Here is a 20612-nt window from a genome sequence, read left to right on the forward strand (position 1 = left end):
TCATATTCAGGATCACAAAATCTGATGCTGAATTGTCCTCCAATTACTTCATGAGTATTGCTTTAGTCTTCCTGGCTGGGTTCTTGTTGAGCACTTGGACAATGCTTTCCTCCATAGAGATACAAAAGAATTACTTGTTGGTTGGTCAAAAGTACCTGTTGGGCTGCTGCCATAAGAAACATCTAGGGCTTCCCTGGTAGCGCAGTGGTTGAGAATCTGCCTACTAATGCAGGGGACATGGGTTCGAGCCCTGGTCTGGGAGGATCCCACATGCCACGGAGCAACTAGGCCCGTGAGCCACAACTACTGAGCCTGCGCGTCTGAAGCCTGTGCTCCGCAACAAGAGAGGCCACGATAGTGAGAGGCCCACGTACCGCGATGAAAAGTGGCCCCCGCTTGCCACAACTAGAGAAAGCTGTCACACAGAAACGAAGACCCAACACAGCAAAAATAAATTAATTAATTAATAAACTCCTACCCCCAACATCTTCTAAAAAAAAAAGAGAGACATCTAAAGAGGGAGGCGATACCCTCACTTTTCTGTCGGCATAATGCAGTCGAGACCCGCCAACCCTGCCACCGCCTCTGGTAGGCATTAGTATTCTGAAAAAATCATCAGAATGCCAGTCTCCTTCCACCCCCACTCATTTATTTTGTTGGAAAAATGCAGGTTTTGCATTTTTCCATGAACCAGATTTTACTCTATGCACAGAGTGAATGCAGCGCCTGTGTTTAGCATCCCAATGTGATAATTACGCATTATGCTTACTCCGTGGTTAAATCCTACATTTCTACACTAAAACACAAAGGAATGACTAAATACTCTAGTGTGTTATCTTGCCCTTCCTTTCCATTGTGATTTTTTTTCTTATCATCCAGATTGCCCCCATGCTGAACCGTGACTGTAAAAATTACAGAGAAACCTCAGATGCGTATATAACTTGAAAGGTGAGTGACAAGAAGAGGGGAATTGCAGGGACATCTGTGCCAGCAAACACATGAGCATATTGGGAAGAGGTAGCAGTGTGTGTATCTGTGTGTGTGTGTGTGTGTGTGTGTGTGTGTGTGTGTGTGTGAAACAGTATGCCTATGGAGAAAAGAGATTTTTTTTTTTAATGAGAAACAAAAGCTGGGTTATGTAAGCAGCATGGTTCAGAATGGCTTGTATAGCAAGAATGGAAACAGGGTATGAATATTAATAAGTAAAATGGAAGAAGTGTTCATTTGCAAGGAGGAAGTGAAGATGAAATTCTGAATATCATTTGACCACAATTTTATCCAGGAAGCTTTAGATGTGTAGATCACACAATATATCATACAAATTCAAAACCAACTAACCCCATTGCCTAAGTTTCCCCCTTCAGCACACTAATAACCAATTTATTAATACTTCCACATATTACTCAGCCAATTTGCCTTAAACAAATTAGAATTTTGCATCTCTGAAGACCTAAAAGTGAAAGAAGAAAGAAATAACAAAACAAGAACCATATACAAAAATTAATTCCAAATGGATCAAAGGATTAAATGTAAGAGCCAAAACTATAAAACTCACACAAGGAAACATAAGGGTAAATCTCTGTGACCTTGGGTTGGACAATGGATTCTTAGATATGACCCCAAAACATAAGCAAGGTAACAAGAAAAAATAGATATGTCGGGCTTCTTTGAAATTAATTAGGTACTTTCAAAAGACACTATCAAGAAAGAGAAAAGACAACTCACAGAATGGGAGGAAATATTTGCAAATCATGTATCTGATAAGGGCCTTGCATCTAGAATATACAAAGAACCCTTATAACTCAGTAATAACAAGTAACCCAATTAAAAATTGGCAAAGCATCTGGGGTTTCCCTGGTGGTGCAGTGGTTGAGGATCTGCCTGCTAATGCAGGGGACACGGGTTCGAGACCTGGTCTGGGAGGATCCCACATGCCACGGAGCAACTAGGCCCGTGAGCCACAACTACTGAGCCTGTGCGTCTGAAGCCTGTGCTCCGCAACAAGAGGGGCCGCGATAGTGAGAGGCCCATGCACTACGATGAAGAGTGGCCCCCGCTTGCCACAACTAGAGAAAGCCCTCACACAGAAATGAAGACCCAACACAGCAAAAATAAATTAATTAATAAACTCCTACTCCATCTTCTAAAAAAACTTAACAATAATAAAAATTGGCAAAGCATCTGAATAGACATTTCTCCAGAGAAGATAAACAAATGGCCAGTATGCACATGAAAAGATGCCCAACATCACTAGTCATTAGGGAAATGCAAATCAAAACCAGAGTGAGATACCACTTCACATTCACTAGAATGGCAATAAAGGCATACCTTGGAGATATTGCAGGTTTGACTCCAGACCACTGAGATAAAGTGATTAGCTCAATAAAGGGAGTCACACAATTTTTTTGATTTCCCAGTACATGTAAAAGTTATGTTGACACTACACTGTAGTCTATTAAGTGTGCAATAGCATTATGTCTAAAAAACGATGTACACACCTTAATTTAAAAATACTTCATTGTGGGGCTTCCCTGGTGGTGCAGTGGTTGAGAGTCCGCCTGCCGATGCAGGGGACACGGGTTCGTGCCCCGGTCTGGGAAGATCCCACATGCCGCGGAGCGGCTGGGCCTGTGAGCCATGGCCGCTGAGCCTGCGTGTCCGGAGCCTGTGCTCCGCAACGGGAGAGGCCGCAACAGTGAGAGGCCCGCGTACCGCAAAAACAAACAAACAAACAAAAATACTTCATTGCTAATCATCTGACAACTCAGGGTTGCCACAAACTTTCAATGTTTAAAAATGCACTCTCTGTAAAGCACAATAAAATGAGATATGCCTGTAACTCAAAAGTCAGGTAATAATAAGTGTGGGTGAGGATACAGAGAAAATGCAACCCTCATGCACTGCTAGTGGGAATGTAAAATGGTGCAGCTACTTTGGAAAACAGTTTAGTAGTTCCCCAGACAGTTAAACATAGAATTGACATTTGACTCAGTAATTCCACTCCAGATATATACTCGAGATAAATGAAAACACATGTCCACACAATAATTTGTACACAAATACTAATAGTAGCATTACTGATAATAGCCAAAATGTAGAAACAACCCAAATATTCATCAACTGATGAATGGACAAACAAAATGTGGTTATCCATACAATGGGATATTAATCAGCCATAAAAAGGAATGAAGTAGTGATTTCATGCTATATCGTGGATAAACCTTGAAAACATTGTGCTAAGTAAAAGCAGCCAGTCACAAAAGACCACATGTCATATGATTCCATTTATATAAAATGTCTACATAGGCAAATTCCTAGAGATAGAGAGTTGAGTAGTGTTTGCTTAGGTCTGTGGAGAATATAATCGTGACAGCTAAAAAGATGTGGGGTTCCCTTTTGAAGTGATGAAAAATGTTCCAGAATTGACTATTATGGTGGTTGCACAACTCTGTGACTATACCAAAACCCACTGAATTGCGTACTTTAAATGGGTAATGTATGTGAATTATTATTTCAATAACACTTTGCAAAAGAAAAAAAAAAGAAGAAAGAGAGAAGAAAAAGGAAAAATGAAGCAATCAGCATGATCTTGGACTCTGTTAGAAGCTCAAACTATCAAATAAAACCGTATCAATGAAATTGTTAGTGAATTAGATGATAGAACAAAATGAAAAGAAAATGCTCACATGAAACCCCATCCCAACCTCTAATCCATCCCCTAAGGCTCATGCACCATGATGTGAATTTCAATGTTGGGCTCTTACATATGTGAGATTTTCTTCCTCCAGCAGAACTTTGATCCTCCATACATTTGTCTTGAAAATTGGAAGCCTCAAAGCGAAGTTGGTGTCACATGGCCGACTACCAGGTGGCATTCGTCACAGTGTTCAACCTCTGGAGCCTAAACCTGATCGTATTTTTGTTGAGTAATTTCCCAGAATTTGATTAGGAAATCAGTGAATCTCGAGAATGAGATCAAATGACCAAATCTTAACTCCTGAATCAGGGATAGTAAGGGCAAAGATTAAATATACTTCAGCCTGTTCAGGGAATCTAATTAGCCCAGAATGGATCTCTAGGCCAGTATTTTCAAACTGTGCCCTGTGGAGGTTACTGTGGGGAGAGAGCCCAGGAGGATATGCTTCAGGGCCTCCCCCAGAGAATCTCTGCTTCTACCTGTTCTAAATACAGAGTTTCTGCTTAAAGAAGAGATTTAGCAGATTTTTGGCTAAAACAAGTATTGAAACCTAGGGATCTAGACCCTATTAATTCACAGAAGCATCCTCACAAGGTTTTTGGCAAAAAATAGATCGCATTCAGGTCCTGATATCACTCACAGAGGAAACCTCACCAGCTCGCAGAAGACCTGCTTCCTACGAAGGAGCCTCACCCAAAATATTTCTGGGAGGGTCCTGGAGGCATTTTGCATACTCTCAAGAACAAGTCAACATTTATTCACTCACAAAGCATCACCTCTGTGCCTGGCACAATGCAAGTATCTGCCATGCTTCAGGTCAGGAGTTCCTGCCCTTCCCTCATCCTTGACTTAGTTTTTTTGGCTAGACAATACTAACACTTCCAACCATGAGAGACAGCCTATCTTTCTAGTCACTTTTGACCAGCTACTAATAAAAACAAAATGCCCTAACACCTTGATGTTTCCTTCAGGAAACATGATTCTCCCTAATCCTTCCAACACAAATACATACCAAGAAGATTTTCTGGCTCTTAAAAAACGATCGTCTTAGGTCAGAGATAAAGCTAGATTTTCATCATGTAGCTTTAGACTATGGGGTTTCTAATATTAATGGACTACCTGCTGTTTGCAGAATAAACAGGCTTTTGAAAATCTAACTACCAAAACCAGCCATTGCTGGTTTCATGTGGAATCTAACTAGCAGTTTCTGACTTGGCCTCACCCAGCTTCCCACTAAAATACCCATGGGGACTCAGAACAATGAACCCTCAGACAGACAACCCACCCATTACCAGAGTATGTATGGCAACTGCACTAACTCATTAGTGGTGTTCAATATTTGTAGGGAAGAAACCAGCTTTGGCAGAACCAATGGAAAAACCTTATGCCTTCCACCCTGACTCAGGGATCTGAGTCTCTCCCAGCCATAACTTGGACAAGTGCTCTTTTGCCGTACTCCACCTGGGAGGTCAAAGCATTAGAATAAGTCAATCTTTTCAGAGCAACCTAGAAAAAAATTGGATATTTAGATTTTTATCTCTATATTTTTGGCAATATTGCTTCTATGTGCCAACACTATGGTGAAATTATCTTAAATTTAAATGATGATAGAAAGAATTCTATTTTGTTCACTGATGTGTACCCAGTACGTAGAACAGTGCCTGGCCATAGAGTAAACACTCAATTAATATTCACTGTTTAAATGTTTGTATGTAATTAGTTTTTAAAAAATCAGTAGGACCTCAATTGGCTTCTAATCACACTTGCACTTTAGTTTTTGAAGAGAATTTAGGCATGGGATTCTTTAATAATTGATGGATAAATAATTTCATAAAGAATTTAATCATGAAATTCACCAAGAACTTAGAGGAATAAAAGCAGGAGCTTGATGAAAGAAAGAATAGTCCATTTAACAGCAAAGGAATTAAAATAAAAAGGAATTTTGTTTATTCGTGACCTTCAAGGAATCAGCCCTGCATCCTCTCCCTGCCCACCGGAAGCCAGTGCTAGCAAGTCTGCTCATTTGCCAGAGCAGAGCTGGGCTCCCTGTCAGTGCTGCTGACAGCAAAAACAAAATAATTACTTCTTAAAGCCATGTATTAATTGAAGCTCTTGGGAGAATTCAATTTGTAAAAAAATAAAGAATTCAGTGGGAACAAAAGAAATACTGTGTTTAAAGTCAGAATAGAAAAGTTAGAGACTAAAGAGAGGTGAACTGAACGAAGTGTGGGGGAAACATGGTGAGCGGAAAGCACTAGGGAGACCAACCCGCACGGTAGTGTGCTTTGCACACACCTCTCCACCTGCCAGTGTGGGCACCGCCATCTGCACACTTACACTACCTGCCTCCCGCTATCCAGACAAGGTGGGGAAGACTCACTAACCTCCTGGTGTTGATTCTAGAACCTACTTATTTTAGGAAAGGGCACCAATGTCATGAGTACTGATTGGAGATTGAAGTCCACATGACGTTAAAGGTAGCTCTGGGGCCTTCTTTCTTTCTCTTTTCTCCCTGTCCCAACTCCTATGACTCTTATCTCTAAATTATTCCTTGACTTCCTCAGCTTTGAGGAATAAACATAAAGTAGGAGGCTAAAATAGTTTTGTGTTTTTTTCCTTTTTGCGGTACGCGGGCCTCTCATTGTTGTGGCCTCTCCCGTTGCGGAGCACAGGCTCCGGACGCGCAGGCTCAGCGGCCATGGCTCACGGGCCCAGCCACTCCGCGGCATGTGGGATCCTCCCGGACTGGGGCACCAACCCGTGTCCCCTGCATCGGCAGGCGGACTCTCAACCACTGCGCCACCAGGGAAGCCCCTAAAATAGTTTTAATTCTGTCATTTAAAGGTGCTTTCAAATATAGGTTTTATTATGCTTTAAGTATGGTAAGGCCTCCAGATCAGAAGACAACTGCCACTGTAAAGATAGTTTGTTATACTCACAGATGCCAAGAAGAGGGGCATACTACATCATGGAGGGCTACATAGGGAAGCACCAGGGTTGGTCAGGAGGCAGAGCGAGAGGGGAAAATTGTGAGCAAGAGCCTTTATTATGATTTCTGAAGGAAGGAATGGGTCTGGCATGGTACACGGACTTAGGATTGGCTAATTTGGACCATTTCAATGGGCTCTGGGGCACAGAGTCTGTTCCTAGTCTGTCAGTTTTCTAGTACCTGACCCTGTGGAGATTAGGGCAAGTGGACACTGGCCCAGAATGTGAAAGCTGGATAAAGGCAGTGACTGGGGATAAGGGCTCCGGATTGGTTGCTTTGCATTTGAAAGGCGTGCTAACTGTCCAGTTGTTCACTATCTCTAGGAATCGGCTAGCCCCAGGAGGGGTAGTCCCTCCAAGGTCAGCAAGGCCCTAGAAATGAAAGCATCAGAACACAGAAAATAAAAGACAAGGTTCATACAAGAGGCACTTGCATAGATTGAGTTTACGAGACTAGTAAAGCATTTCACTTGGTGACTTCCATCATAGCACAGAACTCCAGTTTTTGGAAGGTCAGGCTCCCTATAAATTCAAAACCAAAAAGGGTCCCACAGTGAATGCGAATAAACTGCTTCTGTTTCTTGGGAACCATCCTCATCCTTACCCTGGGGATTTGCCCTCTCTGAATACTAAGAAAAATGCTTCAGGAGAAGGGTGCTTTATATTGCATTATTGACGGTTAACTTATCACAATATGAAGGAAAAGGATGGTTTAGGAACTGTTGATGAGAACAGGGAGATTTTCTCTCCATCGCAAGGTGAAAATCCAGCCTAGTACATCAATAGTAGAAGCTCTTATCAGTCAATAGAAGTTCAGAGCCTTGGAGAAACGGGTCTGCAGGAAATTACTTTGCTGGAGTGAAAAAAAAAATGACATCAGGTTATTGGCCCCAAGTGGCTCTTAACTTCCAAAAATAAAATACAGATGAAGATGTCAAAAGAAGGGGGAATGTTCAACCACACTAAAAATTAAGATTTCCTACAGCATATTACTGGAGTTTGGAAAGAATTCTCTCTAGCACTAAGGCTGATGGAGTTGAATTGAAAAATATTATCAGTGGCTCATTCAATGAATACCAGTTTGCCGAACGGTAAGAAGAGCTTGCTTTCTTCTTGAACTGTTTACACCCTGGTTGCTGGAACCCAAGAGAGGGTATATAGATTTATCGTTCTCTGGGATGGATAGACAAGCAAAGCAAAAACAGAAGCAAAATATGCCCATGGAAAAAATGTATTAACAATGAATAAAGGATGTCAGACCCGATGCCGAAAAATAAGCCTCTGAAATGGCTTTATTTCAGAAACGAAAGGAAATTGTTAAAAACTGTCAACCTTAACAGGATGAAAGATATAACTTTTGTGGAAATGAAGCAGGAAAAAAATAGGAATCGAAGAGTCTGAGATGAAAAGGGGACTGGGTGAGATAAAGAAGGTGTTCAAGAAAACTAAAAATGTAATGATAGCAGAAACCTGAACCACAACAATTACTGGGAAAAAACTGAAACTGTCAGAAAATCAAATCAGTGTAGAGGAGGCAAGATTTAGAAACTCTTCAGGAAAACAGAAAGAAAATAAAGAAATAAAAAATGATAAGAAAGAGGATGATAAATATCTAGGACAGAGAACAGAGAGTCAGCCGAGAAATTGTGTGGTGGACCTGAGGAAGGAAACACAATGACAGAACAAGAGCAAGAATCAGACAGAAATGTGTACCACTTCCCCAGACCAAAAAAACTGGGGAATTTGACTCGGTAGCCTTCATCACATTCCTAGAAAATTTAGTACATCTTCACAAAATACTTGATATACAAGAACTACAAGAAAGGAAAAAAAAAATATAAGCCTATAAGCCAAAAAGTGGGTTATGTGCAAAGGATAAAAATCAGGTTAGCCTCTGTGACACTAATCTGTGACTAGATTTTATGGTGTGAAAAGTCAGCTGATAACGACAGGAACCACTTAGTGCAAATAACTGTTGAGAATTTAGTTACAATATCAGACAAGTCCAAAAATACTTTTTGAAAAAGAAAGTATATATGACAAAAGAATAACTTAATTCTTAAAATTTAAGTCAAAAACTTAAAATTGTGTTATAAAACCCAAGAATTAAAAAAAAAAAAAAAAAACCCCAAGAATTAGGGCAATTAAAGTAGGAAAAAGGTTTTAAATCCCACATATCATATGAGGACTCAGAAGATTGCTATCCATTCTTGATTTGATGTAAGAAGATTACAGGTTTTAATGTTATTTTAAAAAAAAAAGGTTAAAGACAACCAACAGCAACATGAAATGCACAATACATGACCTGCAAATCAGGGAAGATAAATGCAAACGTATCACAATATGATCCTGGTTTTAGTTTTTAAAATGCCTATTAAAAAACTCAAAATGGATTAAAGACCTAAATGTAAGGCCAGACACTATAAAACTCTTAGAGGAAAATATAGGCAGAACACTCTATAACATAAATCTCAGGAAGATCCATTTTGACCCACCTCCTAGAGAAATGGAAATTAAAAAAAATAAACAAATGGGATCTAATGAAACTTAAAAGCTTTTGCACAGAAAAGGGAACCATAAACAAGATGAAAAAACAACCCTCAGAATGGGAGAAAATATTTGCGAATGAAGCAACTGACAAAGGATTAATCTCCAAAATATACAAGCAGCTCAATATCAAAAAAACAAACAACCCAATCCAAAAATGGGCAGAAAACCTAAATAGACATTTCTCCAAAGAAGATATACAGATTGCCAACAAACACATGAAAGGATGTTCAACATCACTAATCATTAGAGAAATGCAAATCAAAACTACAATGAGGTATCACCTCACACCAGTCAGAATGGGCATCATCAAAAAATCTACAAACAATAAATGCTGGAGAGGGTGTGGAGAAAAGGGAACCCTCTTGCACTGTTGGTGGGAACGTAAATTGATACAGCCACTATGGAGAACAGTATGGAGGTTCCTTTAAAAAACTAAAAATAGAACGACCAAATGACCCAGCAATCCCACTCCTGGGCATATACCCTGAGAAGACCATAATTCAAAAAGAGTCATGTACCACAATGTTCATTGCCGCACTTTTTACAATAGTCAGGACATGGAAGCAACTCAGCCATAAAAAGAAATGAAATTGAATTATTTGTACCTCAGTAGGTGGATGGACCTAGAGTCTGTCATACAGAGTGAAGTAAGTCAGAAAGAGAAAGACAAATATTTTGTTCCTTTTTATGGCTGAGTAATATTCCATTGTATATATGTGCCACATCTTCTTTATCCATTCATCTGATGATGGACACTTAGGTTTTTTCCATCTCCTGGCTATTGTAAATAGAGCTGCAATGAACATTTTGGTACGTGACTCTTTTTGAATTATGGTTTTCTCAGGGTATATGCCCAGTAGTGGGATTGCTGGGTCATATGGTAGTTCTATTTGTAGTTTTTTAAGGAACCTCCATACTGTTCTCCATAGTGGTTTAAAATAATAATACAAATTATATATATTTATATAATATAAATATATATATTATATTTATATAATAAATAAATATAGTTAATTTTATATTAACTTTTAATATAAAATGTTTTATTCTTAAAAAAGAGATGTCTCTCATACATAAATGAAAAGAAATTCATTGGCATTTTCCAACCAGTTTCCATGACCAGCATTTGTTTATTCTGTGCAATTCACCATCGGAACGGCCCTCATGGGCAGACTCAATTAAAAAGCCTATGAGAAAATGGTCTTAGTGCAAACTTCAATTGGATTTTTGGAAAAAAATAATCTGAATTGCTTTAGATAACTATTTTGAACATTTACTGAGGTTATATAGAAGGTTCTTCTTTTCTTTAAATTCTAGATTGGCAATTCTTTGTGTGCCTTTGTCTTTGATTAGACTATGGTCTCTTGGAGGCCCAAGATTTTTTTTTTTTTCCGATTCCCACTACCTACCCCAGAACCTGAATATATGATTGTTTCATTGAAGTGAAATGAAATGATGTAAATGAAATTATTCTGCCACATGGTTGTTGCCATCACCATGTTCATTCCCATTATTGGACAAAAGGCATTGAACTCACAGCTTCAGCTTTCTTTAGTTGCATCTTGGGCAATTTCAAACTATTCCTTCCTCCAATTTTTTTTAAAGTTTACTCACACCTGCAAAACCCAGGTGGTGTTTGTTACTATATATGCTTTTAATTACCAGTAGCTTAAATGTACCATAGTTGTAAAATTGCATTTTTTTTTGCTTACATTTAAAACTTTTTCCATCATCTGACTTTATTTAGGTCCTGACTTTTCTTCCCCCAATTTCTATATAACTGCATTAATTTTACTTTCTTCAGAAAACTTGAGCTAATAATTTAAACATGACATGCTTTTTCACAGCTCCAGGCCTTCACTCATGCTGTTCACTTGGCCCAAGCCTCCTTTCCCTTCCTTTCCCCCCATCATATTTATATTCATCTCAATTCAGATGTCACCTCTTCGATGAAGCTTCTTTCCCTATGAGTTTTCATTGCACACTGTATGGTCATTATGCTAATGCTTCTCCAGCAGGGCAGCGCCTGTCTCCTTCACACCCAGCCCCCTTCTTAGAACACTATGACATACAAATATTCAATAAACCCAATTTACTGAGAGCTGACCATGTGCAAAGTCCTCTACCAGACCCCCAGGGTACAGCATTGAACAGGCAAGTAACAGTGACAAGGTACTGTCCTCAAGTAACTCCCAAGCTTGTCTAATAAGATAAAGATTAGTTTTGATAGAGCTGTGACCAAAATAGAATGAATACGTGCAGTGTCTGTTTAGATAGGAAGGGTCTATTCTGATAGGTGATCAAGGCAGGCCTACTTGAGGGGAACCTAAGGCCAAGGTCTGAAATATAAGAAGGAGCTCACCACGCGGAGAACCAGGTAAGCGCCTTCCAGGCAGACAGAATAGCATGTACAAAGGCCCTGAGGAAGGCACAAGCTTGCTCTGTTCAAGGAAAAGGCCAGTGTGCCTGGAGCAGAGGGTGAGAATCACCCCCAGTGGAGAAGAGTGGTATGAGTTGAAGTCAGGCAGGGGGACCCCGATAACGCTGGCCCTGCAGCCAGCAGGGAATTTTGTTTTAATTCCATTGGCCATGAGTTCCCACTCAAGAGTTTTAAATTGGGAAGTGACATTACCTCATTTCTATTTTTGAAAGATCACCGTGAAAGTGGATTGTTACAAGACATATTTTGGGTGGATAGTGGTGCTGTTTACCAGGGTTGGGAAGAAGGTGGGGTGTGGAGTGTGTTTCCGGGGCTGGGGGTAGGTTTTAGACACAGTGTGTTTGAAAGTGGAACAATCAAGTAGGTAGGCAGATTTATGAGTTCACACTTCATGAGACATGTCTGGCTCAGAGATTTAATTTAGGAGATAGTCGCATCTAGTGGTATTTCAGGCTATGGCATAGTAAAAGATTATTTTGGAAGAAATGGAATAGGACCCAGGTCAAGTCCTGAGGCAACCAATCATTCAGAGGTCAGATGGAAGAGGGAAAACTAGCAAAGGAGTCCAAGAAAGAGAAGCCAGTAATGTTGGGGGAGTGTGACTTGAAGGGAAACAAAAGGAGAGTATTTTAGAAGGAGGAAACAGCCTGCTGTGTGGAATGATGCTGGCAGAGTGAGTGAAGGAGGATAGAAGATGTCCTTCTGTGTTGATAAATCCCAGGTGGTTGGCCGCTTTGTCAAAAGCAGTTTTGATGGGGTGGTGGGAACAGAAGTCAGGTTGGCATGGATTGTAGAGAGGGTGGAAGTGAGAAAGGAGAGACAGTGAGGGAGTTGGCCTTCAAGACAAATTATGCTGTGAAGGGGAGCAGAGAAGTCACTTTCTACCTATCTCCATAATACATACAGGACATAAGGTTTTGAACACACTATAATACTTCTTCTTCACTACTGCTCAAAATATAGCAAGAGGGCTTCCCTGGTGGCGCAGTGGTTGAGAGTCCGCCTGCCGATTCAGGGGACCCGGGTTTGTGCCCCGGTCTGGGAGGATCCCACATGCCGCGGAGCGGCTGGGCCCGTGAGCCAATGGCCACTGAGCCTGCGCGTCTGGAGCCTGTGCTCCGCAACGGAAGAGGCCACAACAGTGAAAGGCCCGCGTACCGCAAAAAAAAAAAAAAAAAAAGTAGCAAGAATCAACTGACCAAACAGCAATATTTACAAGAAATGGTGTGGTTGGGAGAAGTCTTTTAATCACGTATTGAAACCAAGTTCCCCTGAGACTGAGTTCCCCTGCCAAGTTTATGATTAACTTCTTTATCCAAAATTTTATTCCTTTTCTTATCCACTCTGACCGCAATCCTGTGCTAACTGAATGCTAAACATCCAGTGTAAGATGAATAACACTGCTGGTGTTGATAACACTGTTAATGTACTGAGACTCAGGTTGCTTCTCCTGGGTAAGACGAGCTAACAGACCCACCCCGCCGTGCCCCTGGTCATGAACCACCAGACCAGAGACCCCTAAACTGCAGGCATCTTGACTCCCAAAACTACACCTAAGAAATGTCACGAGACGATGAGTACCCCAGCCTCTTTGTTCTTCCCCTTTAAAAAATCCCTAACTCAAAGACCAAGTTGGAGTGGATCTGAGGCTTGTCTCCCACTCTCTTGCTTGGCGCCCTGCAATAAATCCTGATTTTTCTGCAAACACCTGCCGTCAGAGTTGAGCTTTCTGTGCCGTGGGCACATGAGCCCTTGCTTGGTTACAGTGTTTTTTCGTTCATTTCTGTACTATCCTACACAGCTAAATTAACAAGAGCTGACATCTTAAAGGGAATTATAATTTTCCAACTAAAATATTAATTTATTCAATACTCCTAACAACCCTATGAGACAGATACTCTGACTATCCCATTTCATAGATGAGGAATCCAAGAGAGTTAAGAGATTACACCAGACCACAGAGCTAGTGAGTGGTAGAGGCAGAATGAAGACCCAAGTTCTAACTCCAACGTCTGCATTCCCAACCTTTGCAAAACAAGAGGTGGAGATAAGAAAGAAGTTATTAATGGCTTAGGATAAACACTGGAATCTTAGCCATCCTCATTTAAAGAAAAATGGTCTTTCTCAATTCACTAATAATTTTGGTAACAAGATGAATGGCTTTGTTGAATAATCCTTAGCAGTAATTTAAATAATTCTGCTGGTAGCTAAGAATAAATGAATGAAGGCCTTAGGTATGATTCCTTCCCTTTTTTTTAGTGCTAGAAGGAAAGGGATTTAGGAAACGCTGTGAACTTCCTACTAAATTTGGAATACTGAAGACAATATTCTAAATAAGGTCTCTTACAATATGCCCCAGGTATTCATAAGAGAAGTGTCTGAGTAAAAGTAGTAGTACATGCTTTATCTACTGGATTTATGAAAATGTGCTTATAGCAGTAGCTTCTAGGCATGTTTAAAAAGAAAGTAGGTTCCCCAAACATTTGACAAACTTCCATCAGTAGTTAAGGCAACATCCAGGTAGAAAAGTTGAGTCACATGCATTATCACCAAATGCATAAACATCAAGAAATGATACACAGGAAGTGTGAGCATACACAGGATGGATGCCCCCTTAAAACAGAACCCATATGGCTCTTCAAATATGGCTCTATGCATTAAGAGAGCAAAGTGACACAACTCAACTCTAAGAGATGTTTAAGGCAGACAGTCATTCAATCATACATGCAGTTAGTCATCTCACAAATGGTTTTGAGTTTTTCTGAGCACTCAGCATTGCAAAAGAAGAGGCTCAAGCTCTTGGGGAATTTATGATCTTCATGGAGAGATGAGTTCTTTGGCTTATCTGTTGAGCACCATAGGAGTGATAGACATAAGAGTGACATTAGGATGAATGAATACAAGGCATAGTTTAAAAACTTTTTTTGCAATTTTTAAGGAAATATGTGCCTGGTGTTTAAATTACAAACAAAAGAAGTAAAACAAACACACACAATTCATCCTTAGAGAGCATTGATATTTTTGGATATGCATTTGTACAGTTGAAATATAATGTACATACAAACATCTATCTCTTTTTTTCATTCAATGATATGTAGTGTTTCATACCACATGATATAATTTCTAACATCATTAAAAATTCTTCATATATACAGGCCATTTTAATGATCATTTATACTCCATTATATGGATGGATGAACTGTAACTTATTAAAGCATTGCCCTATTGTTGACCATTTGAGTTTCATACAACTTTTGATTGTTGTAGCTATAAGCTAAGCTGGAATAAACACATTTGTGCCAATCATGTTTGTCTTTTTTTATAAATTTATTTTATTTTTATTTTTGGCTGCGTTTGGTCTTTGTTGCAGTGCGTGGGCTTCTCATTGCGGTGACTTCTCTTGTTGCAGAGCATGGGCTCTAGGCACATGGGCTTCAGTAGTTGTGGCACATGGGCTCAGTAGTTGTGGCTCGTGGGCTCTAGAGCACAGGCTCAGGGGTTGTGGCGCACGGGCTTAGTTGCTCCACGGCATGTGGGATCTTCCGAGATCAGGGCTCGAACCCATGTCCCCTGTGTTGGCAGGCGGATGCTTAACCACTGCACCACCAGGGAAGCCCTCATGTTTGTCTCTATCCCTTATTATCTCCTTAAGTATACATCACCAGGAGTGAGTGAAACTTTAGGGTCAAAAGACATGAACGTTTTTAAGGCTCTTGTCAGATCACTTTCCAGAAAGACTGCAGCAATTTCTACCTCTTCAAGGAATGTATAGGTGTGTCTGTCTCATTAAACTTTGGACCACTATAATCCTAACTTTAAAAAATATACATTTGTTAGTTTGATGAGGAAAACAATTAGTCATAGTTATTTGAATTCTTTGAGATTTTATTTAAATTCCATTAATGTTCCATAAGCCACCTGCATTTCTCCTTTTATAAACTATCTGTTAATATCCTTGCTCATTTGCTTTTTGGAGTTTTAGTGTTTTAATGATGTGTTTGAGTTAATTGTATATCAATATCATACCTATTAACAAATATTTCAAAATATCTCTGTCACTAACAGTTTGCCTTTCAATTGTGTCTCTGCTTCCTGTCCACAGGATGGACAGGAAGCAGAGGCAGAGATGCATTAAAGCATCTCTTTGGGAGGAAGAGGGTTCAGGTGGGTGTGGCGTTTCCAGACACATGTATGCCTCTATTCTGGCAGATGAAGGTGAAAAGTGTGCTGGTAAGGGCTGTGTATGGTTCATACTTCACATTCTTGTTAGTACGTAGCGATGAACTATTGGAGGCTTAAAAAAAGTGACATAATCAGATCTGCATCTTAGAAATCAAGATCTAGTGGTAGGGAGGAGGATGGATTAGAGGGAAAGACATTTTCAGTCAGCTCCTGGACTCCTGGAAGACCCTCCTCAGTGGTCTCCTGGGTTTAACTGGTACAACTTTAAGTTTCTTTATGTTTAAATTTAAATATTTAAACTTAAACTAAAATATGGAATGAAGTAGGGTCAATATTTCTTTCTGAGAGAAAGAAATAAAATAGGTGAGGATGAGTGAAGAGATCAATAAATTGAAAGTGTTTATGGGACTGATGCTAAAGGAACACAGGCCTTTCTTTTGCAGTATGTGCCTGTTTGGTGAAATATCTGACTAAATCCTGGTAATCATATAGCAAAGTAGCAGAGATGAAACTGTAAGAGATGGGCTAGCCTGACAGCAGAAGGCATTAGTATTAGAAGTTAGAATTATTTGTAGATAATGGGTAATCTAAAGGTTTTAGACATGAATAGAGTAGCTTATTGGGAACATTAGCCTGGGAATGTGCAGTTTGGATTGGAAAGAGAGACCAACTAGAAGCAGAAAGCTCAGTTATGAGTTCATTGTTTTGGAACAATATTTCCAGAGGGCAATTTGGTGATAATGCAGCAACATATATAATACATCCATCTTCTGGCCCTACAATTTCACTCCTAGGAATTTATTAAAGAAATAATAGGGAAAGTGTTTAGAGTTGTATGTTCAAAGGTGTTCATTGAACTGCCATATATAATAAAGAAAATGTAAAAACTAAACTTCCAACAATTCATAAGATGAAATACTGTGAAGTGATTAAGTATCATGAAGTAACTCTGTATTTATGAACTTTGAAATGGCTTCATAATATACTTAAATATACTTAAATACCCTACATTTAGAGTGCCTCCTTCACTTTAATCCATATATCATCCTATCCTGGGGATGCTTGTACGATTGTTATCACAGTGGTGATTTCTAAAGCAAATCTTATTAAAGTAAACTTCACGAAATAGAATGGTTCAATTCTCCTCTTTCCTTCCTATAAGGAATGAAGTAAAACAGGACAAGGGCCAGGGCTTGTTTATGCACAGTCCCTGATGCAAAACAGCACTCCGTAAGTCTGTGCCTAATGTTAAATTAGTGCAGGTTCTGTGTTCTGTAGGTTAGTAATACATAGTAATATACCAATTCTTTTTCATATCAATGACTGCCAAGGCACTTTTCTCCAAATACAGTTAGTCATCTGATGGCTTCAAACTTAGGTCTTCAACAGTCCCCATAAGGTCCGCTAGAGAGATGCAGTGTGGACTTCTACTATAGCAGAATGATCCTGGCTCTGGATTGAGAAATTTGCTTTCAATTTGCATCTGTCACTTTACAGGTGTATAAATTTGGCAAGTCACTTAACCTCTTTGAGTCTCTGCTTCATCTTTAAAATGGGGATAATAAAATACCTTTCCTTTAGTTGTTGTGTAACTGAACACAAACAAAAGCCCTTCCATTACTTAATCCTTGCTACTCCACATTAGAAATTTCAGACAAGGAATATCAATATCTAGAAAAAGTTATTTTTTATCTTACTTAAAAGTAACATACCCACAACCCACTATGCAGAATGCTAAACTGTTTTCTCTTTATAATTAATCTCTTTGGAATAAACCACAGATCATTTCCCCCAAATATTACAGAACTTTCCTATTTTCATAAGTTTATATGCAAATTGAAGATCTCACCTCAGTTATGAGTACTCAAGATAACATAATTATGTTATTCATGTAACCTACCTTGAACTTATCTTCAAATCCATAGTGTATTTTCCAGAAAAGGGGGCCTACTTTCTTTAGGTTCATCTAAAATGTTTTTGCTCGTGGAAACAAAATGCTATTTAAGATTTTTGCCTTCAGGCAAATATATAGGGAATCTCACTTGCCCTTTACTTTCCCTGTTCGTGTCCCAAATACTAGACTCATTAGGGGAACAAATTCACATGCTTAGAAGCGAATAATTACTGTACTTGGTGATAAATGTTATTGTATTAACATAAAACCTAATGTTGTTCCTCAAAATTTTTATCCAAGAATTTAGCAAAACTTAAAAAAAAAATTAAATACAAAAAAAAAAAAATTAAATACAAGAATCACATCAACTCCAAAGCCTTAAAATTGGCAATTAATAGTAAAATTACTACACTGTCTTTAAATTATCTTTTCACATTTAATCCCCCCCCTTTTCCTTTGAAATGAAAGAAGAGTTAAGGTCATGTTTGGGGGCAAACAATATAGAGTGTTGACAAAGAACTGCAAAAATTGGGACTTTGATCTTAAAATAAAATAGATGTCATGGAGGATCTTTATGAAAGTAACCTTCAATCAAAATCTGGGACCTCAATCCAAAAAAATCAATGTATATAGAATCATAGATGAGCTAAATTTCTCCCTGTATATATGTCTTTGGAGAGACCAAGCTAGAGGATGAGCTCAGGTGTGCCGGCCCCGAGTTGTTTGTGGTGACCCAGGAGGGGAAGCTGGAAGATGTGATTGTGATTCTTGGAGACCATGTGAGCAAGGAGAGAAGTGGAAGAGCGAAATGGCTTAGAGGGCCTGATTCATGTGTCATGTGCTTTGACAAAGTGGGAACAGTGTTTCAGGAAAATTCTGACTGGCCTCTGGAGGGGGCAACTGAGTTCTACAGACTGAAAGGAGAACTTAAAAAAAATCAACTTGAATGAGGCACAATCTACTCACCTTTTAAAAAATTCACTCCTTTAAAATTTTTAGATTTTCATTTTGAGATAATTATATATTTACATGCAGTTTTAAGAAATAATACAGAAAGGTTCCATGAACTGTTTACCCAAGCTAGTAGATAAGTGAAACTAGAGTAAAGTACCACAATATTGCTTTATAAAATATAGTACTATATAAGAAGATATATTAAAAATATAGAGAGAGTACACTATCACAACAAGGATATTGACATTGATACGGTGGAAAAGAGGAGCAGCTCCATCACAAGGATCCCGCATGCAACCCTTATGTAACCATACACCTCCTTTCTCCCTCACTTTCCCATCCACCATCGCTGACCCCTGGCAACCACTAATCTGTTCTCCATTTTTATAGGTTTGTCATTTCAGGAATGATATTTAAATGAAATCACACAGTGTGTGATGTGTGACCTTTTAGGGTAGGATTTTTTTTTTTACTTAGCATGATTCCCTGGAAATTCATCCAAGTTGTCATCAATATTTCATTCCTTTATATTGCTGAGTATTATTCCATGGTATGGATGACCACAGTTTGCTTAGCCAGTCCCCTACTGAAAGACAAAATGACTAATTTTAAGTTTAAGGTTTTGATGAGTTTTGACAAATTGATATGCCCTGGAATCATTGCCATAATCAATAAATAGGACATTTACCCAAGAGAAAAGAAAATATACGTTCACACATAAGCTACATTAACCTCTGTAGCAGTTTAATTCATAATAGCTAAAAACTAGAACTAAACCAAATGGCCAACCACAGATGAGTAAATAAATGAATAAATAATGATATATCTGTACAATGCAATACTACTCAGCAGTAAGAAGAAGTGAACTACCGATATAAACGTCACACATAGCGGAAAAAGGCAAGACATAAAAGAGTATATGCTCTGTGATTCCGTTTATATGGATTTCTAGAACAGGTAAAGCTAACCCATAGTGTCAGACAGCAGATCAGTGATTACCTAGAGCTGGGTGAAGGGAGGCGAGAGATTGACTGCAAAGGGGCATGAGAAAACTTTTCACGGTTTAAGAGAACATTTTAAACCTGCAACCTGGAGAGAAACTACTGCTCAGAACAGAAGGGCCTTACTTTCACAGAAATCAAGAAACTGGTGCAAACTAAATTTGTTTATGGAGGATAGGAAAAAGAGTAAAGTAGGAATAGAGGCCCAAAAAACCAAGGTATAGAAGAATAATGAACCCCAAAGGTGAAAATAGAGGAAACTTGGGAAAAAACTTATCAAAGCTTCAAACTGCAGAAGGCTGATGGGAACATTGTAACACGAGGATGTGAGCTTCATCTATTTGACATCAAGTTTATAGTATGCAAATTCCCCCTCCTTGGCTTGCGATCTTTACACAGCTGGGTGTCTGCCTTTCTTTGGGTCCTGCAGGAGAAGTTAGCCCAGTAAATGCAGAAGGAAAGGGTGTTGAGATTGCAGGTGTGGTCTTTGACAGGAAGATTCTCTGATTCCACTAATTAGTAAAGACATGAAATTATCTCTAATAGCAGAAAGCAAACAAGGAACAGTTTCTTCGCTTTTCTTGGGACCCTTTCATGACAAAATACATTGTCATATTTTCCACCAAGATCCTTCTGGAAGCCCTCTCTATACCTCTGAAAAGCATGTAGTGCTAATGTAGTAAATGGCATGCCTAGATAGAAATAAGCCCTTATGGCACAACATATATGCCAAATTCTTTCCGACTTTGAAGGAGACAGTACTTACCTGGGTTGTAGGGAGAGAAACTGGAGCAAAGACAATGGAAGACTAGTGACATGAGTTGAGTCTGAAAGAGAACAAAAGAAGGGAGGTTCAAATCCAGGTGAGAGTAGGGATAAACGTCCATTCCAGGGGACTTGTAGGTG

The 20612-nt window shown here is 39.2% G+C and overlaps 1 protein-coding gene and 1 long non-coding RNA gene across 2 annotated transcripts in view; one reads left to right on the forward strand and one right to left on the reverse strand.

The window, feature by feature from the left end:
* The window catches only part of LOC101281825 (probable G-protein coupled receptor 141), a 186816-nt gene that overhangs the window by 156242 nt on the left and 9962 nt on the right, over nucleotides 1-20612 (reverse strand). Inside the window, exon 2 of the mRNA XM_033428269.2 lies at nucleotides 20473-20533. The gene's annotated coding sequence lies outside the window, so the exon portion shown is untranslated. The remainder of the gene's footprint in view (nucleotides 1-20472; nucleotides 20534-20612) is intronic.
* LOC117201346 (uncharacterized) overlaps nucleotides 1-20612 on the forward strand; it is a 30682-nt gene that overhangs the window by 1139 nt on the left and 8931 nt on the right. The window contains exon 2 of the long non-coding RNA XR_007479437.1: nucleotides 880-948. This is a non-coding gene — a long non-coding RNA (uncharacterized LOC117201346). The remainder of the gene's footprint in view (nucleotides 1-879; nucleotides 949-20612) is intronic.

Source organism: Orcinus orca, chromosome 9, assembly GCF_937001465.1.
Source record: "Orcinus orca chromosome 9, mOrcOrc1.1, whole genome shotgun sequence".
Classification (NCBI taxonomy): domain Eukaryota; kingdom Metazoa; phylum Chordata; class Mammalia; order Artiodactyla; family Delphinidae; genus Orcinus; species Orcinus orca.